At 45.1% G+C, this 12529-nt stretch overlaps 1 protein-coding gene across 2 annotated transcripts in view; it reads left to right on the forward strand.

Annotated features, from left to right (window-relative positions):
* ARHGAP24 (Rho GTPase activating protein 24) overlaps positions 1-12529 on the forward strand; it is a 1313999-nt gene that overhangs the window by 527050 nt on the left and 774420 nt on the right. The window contains exon 1 of one of the 2 annotated variants that reach the window (XM_073637123.1): positions 755-1087. The exons of the other annotated variant lie outside the window; for it this stretch is intronic. The gene's annotated coding sequence lies outside the window, so the exon portion shown is untranslated. Of the gene's footprint in view, positions 1-754; positions 1088-12529 lie in introns of those variants that run through there. 2 annotated transcript variants of the gene reach the window in all.

The raw sequence follows: 12529 nt of genomic DNA on the forward strand, positions 1-12529 counted from the left end.
TTACTGGTATTATGTCAACAATCCTGAGCCCCTTCCAGTAATAATGCCACCCATTCTCTCTTCTGTCTAGTATAAAGTACCCTGTCCTGGGCCTTTTACTGTAATAATACCCCCAATCCTGGCCCCTTCCTGTAACAATGTCCCCCATCCTGGTATAATGTCTACCATCATGGGCCTCTTACTGGTATAATGTCCCCCATCCTGGTATAATGACCCCAATCTTGGGCTCCTTCTTGGCATAATGACCCCCATCCTGGTATAATGCCCCCATCCTGGTACCTTCCTCTGCTCCCACGATGTGCGTCTTCATCTTCTGAAGCCTGCAGTTGACTTTGGCGTGCCAGCCATGGGCGGCGCATGAGGACACTCATGAGGGGCATGCCAACGACAGCTGCCAGCCTCTGATAAGGGCAGCATGTATTGTAATGCAGGGCGCCGGCCAATACATCCATCTGAAATAGGTGCTGGCATCGGTGGGCCCCCAGGCTTGGTAGCAAATACATATAGAGAAATCTTTGTTTTTCATGTCTTCTTTTACTCTATACAGAGAGGAGTTACATATAAGGAATTAGGAAGAAACATATGCCGATGTAACTGATAGTACATTTTTCCATCCTTCCTCTTTCTTTACTCTTCCTCCTTACAGCTAGTGACAGTAATGAGTTCTGTATCATCTCCTCAGTAGTATTGCACTGGCTGCCAGTTGCCTGTGAAATCTGAGACCAGAGAGGGCTGTCCTGCTTCCTTATCCCAGCCTCTTGCGCTGTGCAGTGTAGTGACACATTCACACACAATCAGTCCTTGCAAGTTCAGGGACAGTGCCCTGCCACAGACCCTACATAGTACCTAAGTGCCTGGCACTATTCCGAGCCTGTAGTGGGGTCTGCACCATTATCCAGGAGCTCACAGGGATCTCTCTGCATGGCCAGACTGCATTTATCACAGCTGTATGTGAAGAACTTCATCTCACTGACAAGACAGATTTATCTGATTGCACCCTTGCCTTGTGGATTGCTACAACTCTAAATTGGATTTACTTATCATAGACATCATTTGCTGCTCTTGATTTGATCTGTTGTTGGAAAGGGTAAGTGTTAAACCTTCTGTTTCTCTGCCTAGAAATGACTTCTTTAATTATTGACACTGAAAGTTATTCTGCTACCCTGGAAAGGAGCAGCTGTCTTGTGGAATGTGTCTGGGTGACTGGGGACTCTGTTCCCCCATAGGGTTAGTGAAAGGTCTACAAAGGTCTGGTGTCATCAGGCACACATCATGCCCACTGCCTCAGCTCTGACTTCACAAGGATTACGCTTTGTAGGTTTTTGCTTGTCCTATAAGATTAGGACCAGGGATTTTTTTTTTCCCTAAAAGAAACAGTCTGCATGCTTGTGATGTAAAGGATACCATAAGCTAAGTTTGCAGCTGCTACTATATGAGCGCTTGCATCTATAAAGAATTTGACTAGACAGCACCCTACTTGATGTTCTTATATTTCAGAAATTGTGTCAGTATAACACATGTTCCTGTGTTTATTTATAAAATGGTTGATGTTCCTTTTAGTAGCATGTGGCACGGTGACATTAGGGATGTTGTGTTTCGTTTTCAAGTATTGGGAAATATTGCTAGTTCCTAAAAAAAAGTGCAAAATAAGCAATTATTTCTGCCACTGGCAATAAATGTTCTAATTGATCGTCAGAGGTGCCAAATACTTAGTACAAAGATTCTGCTAATTTTAGAGGTATTAACATGCAATCTAATGTCTACGAGAGCCACAGACTTCAAAGCAAATCTCCAGGTGATGGTGGTGACCATAAAATAACAGGGTAGGAACGTGTGCCTTGATATTTTAGGCCTGGAGCTATGCTAGTACAATTACATCACCAGCTTTGATGACATATGACACGTTGACTACACATTATTAGTTGCCCTCATTGTCCACTGGAGCAAGTGGTAGTCTCAGGCTTTCCTACGGACTCTGCCAGCACCTATCAGAAGAATTCAGCAAAGCCTAGTAAGTGGAGAGTCAGGTTAACGAAAACAGGCAATGGGCCATGGAGACCTTGTGCTTTAACAAAGTGCATTTCTGATGTTTTATTCACAGGTGGAGTTTTATTCTTGATTTAAAGAGGATTGGATTTTTTTAATTTAAACTGACTACCTCCTCCAATTGACTCTGTTTCACTGATTCTGGAATAGTTTTTTTTTGTGCCCCTCCATTCCAAAGTTATATCCCCTGGTAATAAAGATGCAGATCTTTCGATCAAACGGCTACAAACTTCTATGTGGGCATTTCTTTTTCTTGTCTATGACTGAAGTTCTCTGGTATCCAGTTGGTTGAAGGAAAAATTTGCCTGAGTTTCAATCAGCTCAACATAGTTTTCCACCTCAATTATTAATTGTGGAAAGTTGTACAAGTGCTTCTAAATTTACTTTCTTCTTGAGACAAATAATCTATAGTGGTTGTTGATTCTTCAAAATTCTTCACAGTATTCTTAGATTGATGAGATCTTACAATTATCAGCAAATAATGTATGCTGTATATTAAGGGTCTTCAATAGTGTTGAGCATTCCGATACTGAAATATCGGGTATCGGCCGATATTCACTGTATCGGAATTCCGATACTTAATTCCGATACTTTTATAATATCGAATACCGGAATCGGAAGTTCCCATAATGCCTGCGCTCTGCAGTGTCTCTGAAGGATGACAAGCAGGATGGCAGAGCTCAGCTGCGATCCAGCTTGTCATCAGAATGCCATCCCAGCGTGGGAGAATTCTCCTGATTGTTTAAAAGCCGGCGCGCGGTAAAAAGCCGCCGGCTTTTAAACAATCACGCAGCCCCATACTGCTTCCCCGCAGCCTCCCACCCCGATCCTCCGCTCCCCTCGCCACCTCCCATCCCGATCGTAAATTAGGACCGGGCGGGGAGCGCAGCACCAAGGAGCGAAGGACCCGGGCGGGGAAGCCGGCAGTGAAAAGACTTCACCGCCGGCTTTCCCGTTCTGTGCTGCGCTTTCCCGCCGGTTATTTCAAATGAACAGCTGAGGTATCAGGTGATGCCGATCAGCTGTTCATTTGAAGTAGCCGCGGTGCCCTTAGAGGGTTCATGTGAGTTCATGCTTCACTGCATGAACTCACATGAACTTTCCCACGGCCGCACAGGTCAGCCTCACCTCCCGGACCCGTCATGATTAGTGTGTGCGGGGTGTGTGTGTGTGCGGGGTGTGTGTGCGGGTGTGTGTGCGGGGTGTGTGTGTGCGGGTGTGTGTGCGGGTGTGTGTGCGGGCAGACATAGGCCGATGTGACACTACTACTCCCATCGGCCTATGTCTGTCCCCCGTCCACTCCTGCCAGCAGGATCAGCTCGATGGGAGCAGTAGTTCCCATCAGCCTGATCCTGCTATTTAAATTGCCCTACTGTGTCCCCAATAAATGTTAAATACATGTCATTGGTGGCCAGTGGTTACCTAAAAGAAATTAGTTCATACATTACCTGTCCCCGCCGATCGCCACCTAAAATAAAGTAAAAAATAAAAAACTACACCTATACTCACCAAGACACCTAATTCCCCGAAGCCATCGATCTCCTGTAATAAAATATAAAATAATAAACCACAACCTTATCCTTACCCCTCCGTAGTAGTCCACGAGTGTCCCACGAAGATCTCCAGTTCAGAGCAGCCACATAGAATGTGACCGCTCTGAACCGCTGCCGCCGCTAGAATGACGGGGCCGTAAGGGTTCACCGGAGTTCAGGCAGCGCTGCTCCGGTTAGCTCCTTTACGGCACTGCTGTATCGTGAGAAATTCCCACGGTACAGCACTGCCGTAAAGGAGGTCTCCGGAGCTGCGCTGCCTGAATGCACTCCGGTGACCTCAGTCAGTGGCTCCCGCTGCCGGGAGCGGACGTGTTCCCGGCAGCGTGAGCTTACAGCAGCCATGCACAGCTGTCACCATCTCCAGATGTGACAGCTGTGCATGGGAGATCAGCGCAGGAACGTGGACAGGTAACTATTTTTTTTTTAGTAAACTAAGAATTAAATAAAATGGTGTTTTATTTCAAATAAATTATTTTTTTCTGGGTGTAGTGTGTTTTTTCTTTTTAACACTTTGTAGGTTAGTAATGGGGGTGTCATATAGACGGCCATCATTACTAACCTGGGCTTCATGGCAGCTGGCGCTGACATGAACCCCACCACTATTACCCCCTGCCACCGCACCAGGGCAGCGTGGAAGAGCGAGGCTAAGTGCCAGAATTGGCGCATCCTATGGATGCGCCATTTCTGGGGCGGCTGACGGCTGGTGTTTCTAGCCTGGGAGGGGGCCAATATTCATGGCACCCTTCCTGAGCTATTAATATCAGCCCCCAGCTGTCTGCCTAGCCTTTGCTAGCTATTAAAATAGAGGGGACCCCACGTCATTTTTTTTTGGGGGGTCCCCCATTTTAATAGCTAGTAAAGGCTAGGTATTCAGCTGGGGGCTGATATTAGTAGCCTGGGAAGCTCCGTGGGTTTTACCCCCTTCCCAGGCTTCAAACATCTGCCCCAGCCGTCTGCTTAACCTCCGCTAGAGACTAAAATTATGGGGGATCCCACGCCATTTTTTTTTTAAATAAATCCTTTATTTTAACACTAAATGACATGTGAGGACTTAATAAAGATGCAGTCCCTAAATTATTATTTATTTTTTAATAAATTTTTCCCAAAACTTTTGACGTGGGCTTCGCCATATTTTTGTATGCCAGCCAGGTACAGCATCCAGCTTCTATGAACGCGCCATTTTCCGGGGCGGCCGCGGACTGCAATTTTCAGCGGGGGGGGGGGAGGGCAAAAAGCTTGGGCCTCCCTGCGCTGCAGATTCCATCCCCCAGCTGCCTAGTTGTACCTGGCTGGACACAAAAATAGGGAGAAGCTCCACGTTTTTTTTTTTTTAATTATTTCATGAAATTCATGGAATAATTAAGAAAAAAAGGGCTTCCCTATATTGTTGTGTCCGGCTAGGTACAAATAGGCAGCTGGTGGTTGGGGGCAGCCCGTTCCTGCCTGCTGTACCTGGCTGGACACAAATATAGTGTGAAGCCCCACGTCAATTTTTTTTTAATTATTTCAGGAAATTCATGAAATAATTAAAAAAAAATTATGTGGGGCTTCGCCCTATAATTGTGTCCAGCCAGGTACAGCAGGCAGGAACGGGCTGCCCCCAACCACCAGCTGCCTATTTGTACCTAGCCGGACACAACAATATAGGGAAGCCCTTTTTTTCTTAATTATTCCATGAATTTCATGAAATAATTAAAAAAAAAAATGTGTGGCGCTTCGCCCTATTTTTGTGTCCAGCCAGGTACAACTAGGCAGCTGGGGGCTGGAATCTGCAGCGCAGGGAGACCCAAGCTTTCTGGGTCCCACCCGCTGCAAATTGCAGTCCGCAGCCGCCCCGGAAAATGGCGCGTTCATAGAAGCGCCATCTTCTGGCGCTGTACCCAACTCATCCAGGGCCCTGGTGCGGTGGCTCACTGGGTAATAAAGGGGTTAAGGCCAGCTTGGCATTATCAGCTGGCCCTAAGCCCGAAATTCATGGGGTCACGCCAATATTAGACATGACCGCCATGAATTTCTAGTAAAGTATTTAAAAAAAACACAAACACCCAGAAAAAAGTCCTTTAATTGAAATAAAGACACAATTCTTTATTGTTCTAAATTAAACCATACTTACCGCCACACCCATTCCAGCTGAAGCCAACGATCTCCTGCAATAAAAGTAAAATAATAAAGCAACCTCATCCTTACCTTTCCATGGTTCCCAGGACAGCTTCAGCTCTGCTACATCGAGATGACAGGCTGGACCGCAGCAGAACGCTGCCATCCAGCCTGTCATCCCGCGGACACTGAGAAGCGCAGGCATGCTTGCGCTCCTCAGTGTCTTTCTGTGACGTCATCCAGATGAGCCGAGGTCATGTCCAATGAACTCAGCTCACCTCATGCACGTCACTGACAGCGTGGGAAAATTCTCCTGCACTCAGCGCTTCAGCGTGAGAATTCTCCCACGCTGTCAGTGACGTGCATGAGGTGCGCCGAGTTCATGGGACATGACCTCACCTCATGCACGTCACTGACAGCGTGGGAAAATTCTCACGCTGAAGCGCTGAGTGCAGGAGAATTCTCCCACGCTGTCAGTGACGTACATGAGGTGAGCCGAGTTCATTGTCGGCTCATCTGGATGCCGTCACAGCCAGACACTGAGGAGTGGAAGTATGCCTGCGCTTCTCAGTGTCTGCGGGATGACAGGCTGGATGGCAGCGTTCTGCTGCGGTCCAGCCTGTCATCTCGATGTAGCAGAGCTGGAGCCGTCGTGGGAGCCATGGAAAGGTAAGGATGAGGTTGCTTTATTATTTTTCTTTTATTGCAGGAGATCGTTGGCTTCAGCTGGAATGGGCGTGATGGTAAGTATGGTTTAATTTAGAACAATAAAGAATTGTGTGTTTATTTCAATTAAAGGACTTTTTTCTGGGTGTTTGTGTTTTTTTTAAATACTTTACTAGAAATTCATGGTGGTCATGTCTAATATTGGCGTGACCCCATGAATTTCGGGCTTAGGGCCAGCTGATAATGCCAAGCTGGCCTTAACCCCTTTATTACCCAGTGAGCCACCGCAGCAGGGCCCTGGATGAGTTGGGTACAGCGCCAGAAGATGGCGCTTCTATGAACGCGCCATTTTCCGGGGCGGCTGCGGACTGCAATTTGCAGCGGGTGGGGCCCAGAAAGCTTGGGCCTCCCTGCGCTGCAGATTCCAGCCCCCAGCTGCCTAGTTGTACCTGGCTGGACACAAAAATAGGGCGAAGCTCCACGTTTTTTTTTTTTTAAATTCATGAAATTCATGGAATAATTCAGAAAAAAAGGGCTTCCCTATATTGTTGTGTCCGGCTAGGTACAAATAGGCTGCTGGTGGTTGGGGGCAGCCCGTTCCTGCCTGCTGTACCTGACTGGACACAAATATAGGGCGAAGCCCCACATCAATTTTTTTAAATTATTTCATGAATTTCCTGAAATGATTTAAAAAAAATTGACGTGGGGCTTCGCACTATATTTGTGTCCAGCCAGGTACAGCAGGCAGGAACGGGCTGCCCCCAACCACCAGCTGCCTATTTGTACCTGGTTGGACACAACAATATAGGGAAGCCCTTTTTTTCTTAATTATTTCATGAATTTCATGAAATAATTAAAAAAAAAAAATACGTGAAGCTTCTCCCTATTTTTGTGTCCAGCCAGGTACAACTAGGCAGCTGGGGGATGGAATCTGCAGCGCAGGGAGGCCCAAGCTTTCTGCCCCCCCCCCTCCCCCCGCTGAAAATTGCAGTGCGCAGCCACCCCGGAAAATGGCGCGTTCATAGAAGCTGGATGCTGTACCTGGCTGGCATACAAAAATATGGCGAAGCCCACGTCAAAAGTTTTGGGAAAAATTAATTAAAAAATAAATAATAATTTAGGGACTGCATCTTTATTAACTCCTCAAATGTCATTTAGTGTTAAAATAAAGGACTTATTTTAAAAAAAATTGACGTGGGGCTTCGCCCTATATTTGTGTCCAGCCAGGTACAGCAGGCAGGAACAGGCTGCCCCCAACCACCAGCTGCCTATTTGTACCTGGCCGGACACAACAATATAGGGAAGCCCTTTTTTAAAAAAATTATTTCATGAAATAATTAAAAAAAAATTGACGTGGGGCTTCGCACTATATTTGTGTCCAGCCAGGTACAGCAGGCAGGAATGGGCTGCCCCCAACCACCAGCTGCCTATTTGTACCTGGTTGGACACAACAATATAGGGAAGCCCTTTTTTTCTTAATTATTCCATGAATTTCATGAAATAATTTTAAAAAAAAATGCGTGGGGCTTCGCCCTATTTTTGTGCCCAGCCAGATACAACTAGGCAGCTGGGGGCTGGAATCCGCAGCGCAGGGAGACCCAAGCTTTCTGGGCCACCCCCGCTGCAAATTGCAGTCCGCAGCCGCCCCAGAAAATGGCGCGTTCATAGAAGCGCCATCTTCTGGCGCTGTACCCAACTCATCCAGGGCCCTGGTGCGGTGGCTCACTGGGTAATAAAGGGGTTAAGGCCAGCTTGGCATTATCAGCTGGCCCTAAGCCCAAAATTCATGGGGTCACGCCAATATTAGACATGACCACCATGAATTTCTAGTAAAGTATTTAAAAAAACACAACACCCAGAAAAAAGTCCTTTAATTGAAATAAAGACACAATTCTTTATTGTTCTAAATTAAACCATACTTACCACCACGCCCATTCCAGCTGAAGCCAACGATCTCCTGCAATAAAAGTAAAATAATAAAGCAACCTCATCCTTACCTTTCCATGGTTCCCATGACAGCTTCAGCTCTGCTACATCGAGATGACAGGCTGGACCGCAGCAGAACGCTGCCATCCATCCTGTCATCCCGCAGACACTGAGAAGCGCAGGCATACTTCCACTCCTCAGTGTCTGGCTGTGACGGCATCCAGATGAGCCGAGGTCATGTCCAATGAACTCCGCTCACTTCATGTACGTCACTGACAGCGTGGGAAAATTCTCCTGCACTCAGCACTTCAGCGTGAGAATTTTCCCACGCTGTCAGTGACGTGCATGAGGTGAGCTGAGTTCATTGGACATGACCTCACCTCATGTATGTCACTGACAGCGTGGGAGAATTCTCACGCTGAAGCGCTGCGTGCAGGAGAATTTTCCCACGCTGTCAGTGACGTGCATGAGGTGAGCTGAGTTCATTGGACATGAACTCGGCTCATCTGGATGACGTCACAGAGAGACACTGAGGAGCGCAAGCATGCCTGCGCTTCTCAGTGTCTGCGGGATGACAGGCTGGATGGCAGCTTTCTGCTGCGGTCCAGCCTGTCATCTCGATGTAGCAGAGCTGGAGCTGTCCTGGGAACCATCGAAAGGTAAGGATGAGGTTGCTTTATTATTTTTCTTTTATTGCAGGAGATCGTTGGCTTCAGCTGGAATGGGCGTGATGGTAAGTATGGTTTAATTTAGAACAATAAAGAATTGTGTCTTTATTTCAATTAAAGGACTTTACTCTGGGTGTTTGTGTTTTCTTTTAACTTTGACTATGGGGTTAGTAATGGGGGTGTCTTATAGACGCCTCTCCATTACTAACCTGGGCTTGATGTCAGCTGGCATTATAAGCTGACATCAACCCCAACCCTATTACCCCCTGCCACCGCACCAGGGCAGCGTGGAAGAGCGAGGCTAAGTGCCAGAATTGGCGCATCCTATGGATGCGCCATTTCTGGGGCGGCTGACGGCTGGTGTTTCTAGCCTGGGAGGGGGCCAATATTCATGGCACCCTTCCTGGGCTATTAATATCAGCCCCCAGCTGTCTGCCTAGCCTGTGCTAGCTATTAAATTAGGGGGGACCCCACGTCATTTTTTTGGGGGGGTCCCCCATTTTAATAGCTAGTAAAGGCTAGGTATTCAGCTGGGGGCTGATATTAGTAGCCTGGGAAGCTCCGTGGGTATTACCCCCTTCCCAGGCTTCAAACATTTGCCCCAGCTGTCTGCTTAACCTCCGCTAGAGCCTAAAATTAAGGGGAACCCCACGCCAATTTTTTTTTAAATAAATCCTTTATTTTAACACTAAATGACAAGTACAGTAATCAACACTGTCACTGTACTTCATATATATGTGACTGACATGTTTCTATCTATCTAATCTATGTGTGATTCTCTATTCCTTCTATTCTAAATTGTCGGGTACAGATGCTGAATTGCCGGCCGGCTTTCTTAAAGAGACGGTGCATGAAAACACTATTATTTTTTTAAATAAATCCTTTACACTAAATGACAAGTTCTGTAAGCAACACTGTCACTGTACTTCTTATATATGTGACTGACATGTTTCTATCTATCTAATCTATGTGTGAAGCTCTATTCTGTCTGTTATAAATTGTCGGGTACAGATGCTGAATTGCCGGCCGGCTTTTTTAAAGAGACGGTGCACGAAAACACTAATATTTTTTTTAATAAATCCTTTACACTAAATGACAAGTACAGTAAGCAACACTGTCACTGTACTTCATATATATGTGACTGACATGTTTCTATCTATCTAATCTATGTGTGAAGCTCTATTCTTTCTGTTGTAAATTGTCGGGTACCGGTGAATGCCGCTGATGAATTGCCGGCTTTTCATGTCATTCTACATTATTCTTAGTTGTTTTACTTCATGTAGAATTAACCTACAAGGAAAGAAAGGGTTTATTTTCATTCCGATATTTGTGTCCCATTGACTTGCATTGGTTTCCGGTATCGGAATCGGCGATATCCGATACTTTTTGGGTATCGGCCCGATCCAATCCGATACGATATTTCCTGATATCGGAAGGTATCGCTCAACACTAGTCTTCAATAAAAGACCATAATGGTAAAGGTCATTTTGAAATACTACCGTATATTACTGTTCAAGCTTGAAAATTATGATGGTTCGGTGTGTGATGAAAATTAAAGGGGTTGTGTCTAGATTGGACGTTATCCTTATACTTTAGATAACTTTTCGATAGCTTTTGGTGCATCCACTTGAACTCCCACCGATCTCTACAACAGGGCTTGCTGAGTCCCGTTTAAATGGAGTGGAAACCGAGCATGCCCACCTCCTATTCATTCATTCTCAATGGGAATGCTGGAGAACACTTGGCTATTTCCGGTGGTCCTATTAAGAATGAAAGGAGCAAAGGTGTGCATGCTTGGCCTCATTTTTACTCAGACAGGGTGGTTCAGAACCCCATTCCTGGGATTGTTGGAGTTCCAGTCATTGGACCCCATCGATCAGGAAATTAACCACTATCCTGTAGATAGAAGATAACTTCTAAACTTAGCACAGCCCCTTTAGCTGGATGTAGTCATAATTCATGAGATGTTGCCTATTAAATTTACATGAGTTGTATTTCTGCCTTCAGAGAGAGATGGGCACATGCCGGGATGGTGGGGAGAGGGGGGACATAGGATGACCTAACTACTATATCTATCGCACAGACAAACATCTCTTCTGATTAGATGAAATTTACTCCTTGAATTGGTTGAACTTCAAAACAAAAAAGTATTGTACTGTAGGAAGTTGATATTCATAAATACAGTGCTGAAGGTGTTGGGTTCTGGGATCGATAATGCCAATATCTATGCAAAATTCCTAGCAATGCAGCATTGATCAGTGTCATTCTATGCCACAAAGCTACATGTGCTAATAAGCCTTGTACTACTTGTGTAGCACACAATATAAAACTGTGGTAATAGCATGAACAATCCTGTTACATAAAGAATGGCTTTTGTTAAATTACCCATGATAGCAGTAGGAAACTCATGTACCTCTCAAACAGACATATAAAACAAACTGTATGCACACCAAAAATATCAAAGAAGGGATATATTTATGAAACATAGAGAAATCACAAAAGATCTCAAAAAGAAGCCCTTCCTAGATGATTTTCAAAACAAAACCAAACAAGATATGTAGCACCAATCACATAACAATATGAAGGACCAGAAATACAACATGATTAACCATAATAGGCTAATTCACCTTTAATTATGTGAAGACCAATATATAAGAATGCTGGAGGCAGACTCAATGTAAATGCTCAATATACAAATAAATTATATACCTCTACACTGTAAAAGACCAGTAAAACACCAAAAAGTTTCCAAAGAAAAATCAAATACAGATCATGTGGTATACATATCTCAATCTGAAATATAAACAAAGCCAGCAATAAAGGCATCCTAATGTATGAATACAATGTCATGGGAGTAGGGAGTAGGTAGACAATCTATAGCACATACTGTAAAGCTACCTTCATGTCACAATAGCTACTTAGCATTAAGAAAAACATGGTGGACAGGGGGTGACCAGCCTCTTCTTACCTGAGCATCCTGTTATATCCAGTAAAATAGTGGACAGCAGTGTGAGCCTCTACTTACCTCAGCATCTCTTGTATCTCCTGTATTAGATCAGAAAGATGGTGGACAGCAATGTGAGCGGCCTCTACTTACCTCAGCATCCCTTGTATCTCCAGTATTAGTTCAGAAAGATGGTGGACCGCAGTGTGAGCAGCCTCTTCTTACCTCAGCAATCCTGGTACATCAAGTATTAGATCAGACAGGCAGGGTGGACAGCAGTGCGAGCAGCCTCTTCTTACCTCAGCATCCCTAGTATTTCCATCATTAGATCAGAAAGACAGGGTGGACAACACTGTGAGCAGCTTCTTATTACTTTAACATCCCTGGTATCTCCAGAATTATATATTGGAGAGAGGAGTTGACAGCAGTGTAAGTTCCATCTTCTTACCTCTACATCCATAGTATCTAAAGTATTAGATCAGAAAGACAGAGTGGACAGCAGTATGAGCACTCTTTTCTTACCTCAGAACCCCTGGTGCCTCCAGTATTAAATCAGAAACACAAAGGGAATCATTCATCAAAGCTTTTATGTATTCTGCCATAAAAAGCTTTGAAAAGTCACCAAATTT

This window comes from Phyllobates terribilis, unplaced genomic scaffold (genome assembly GCF_046119375.1).
Source record: "Phyllobates terribilis strain yellow unplaced genomic scaffold, ASM4611937v1 Scaffold_1__5_contigs__length_1240528914, whole genome shotgun sequence".
In the NCBI taxonomy this organism is placed as follows: domain Eukaryota; kingdom Metazoa; phylum Chordata; class Amphibia; order Anura; family Dendrobatidae; genus Phyllobates; species Phyllobates terribilis.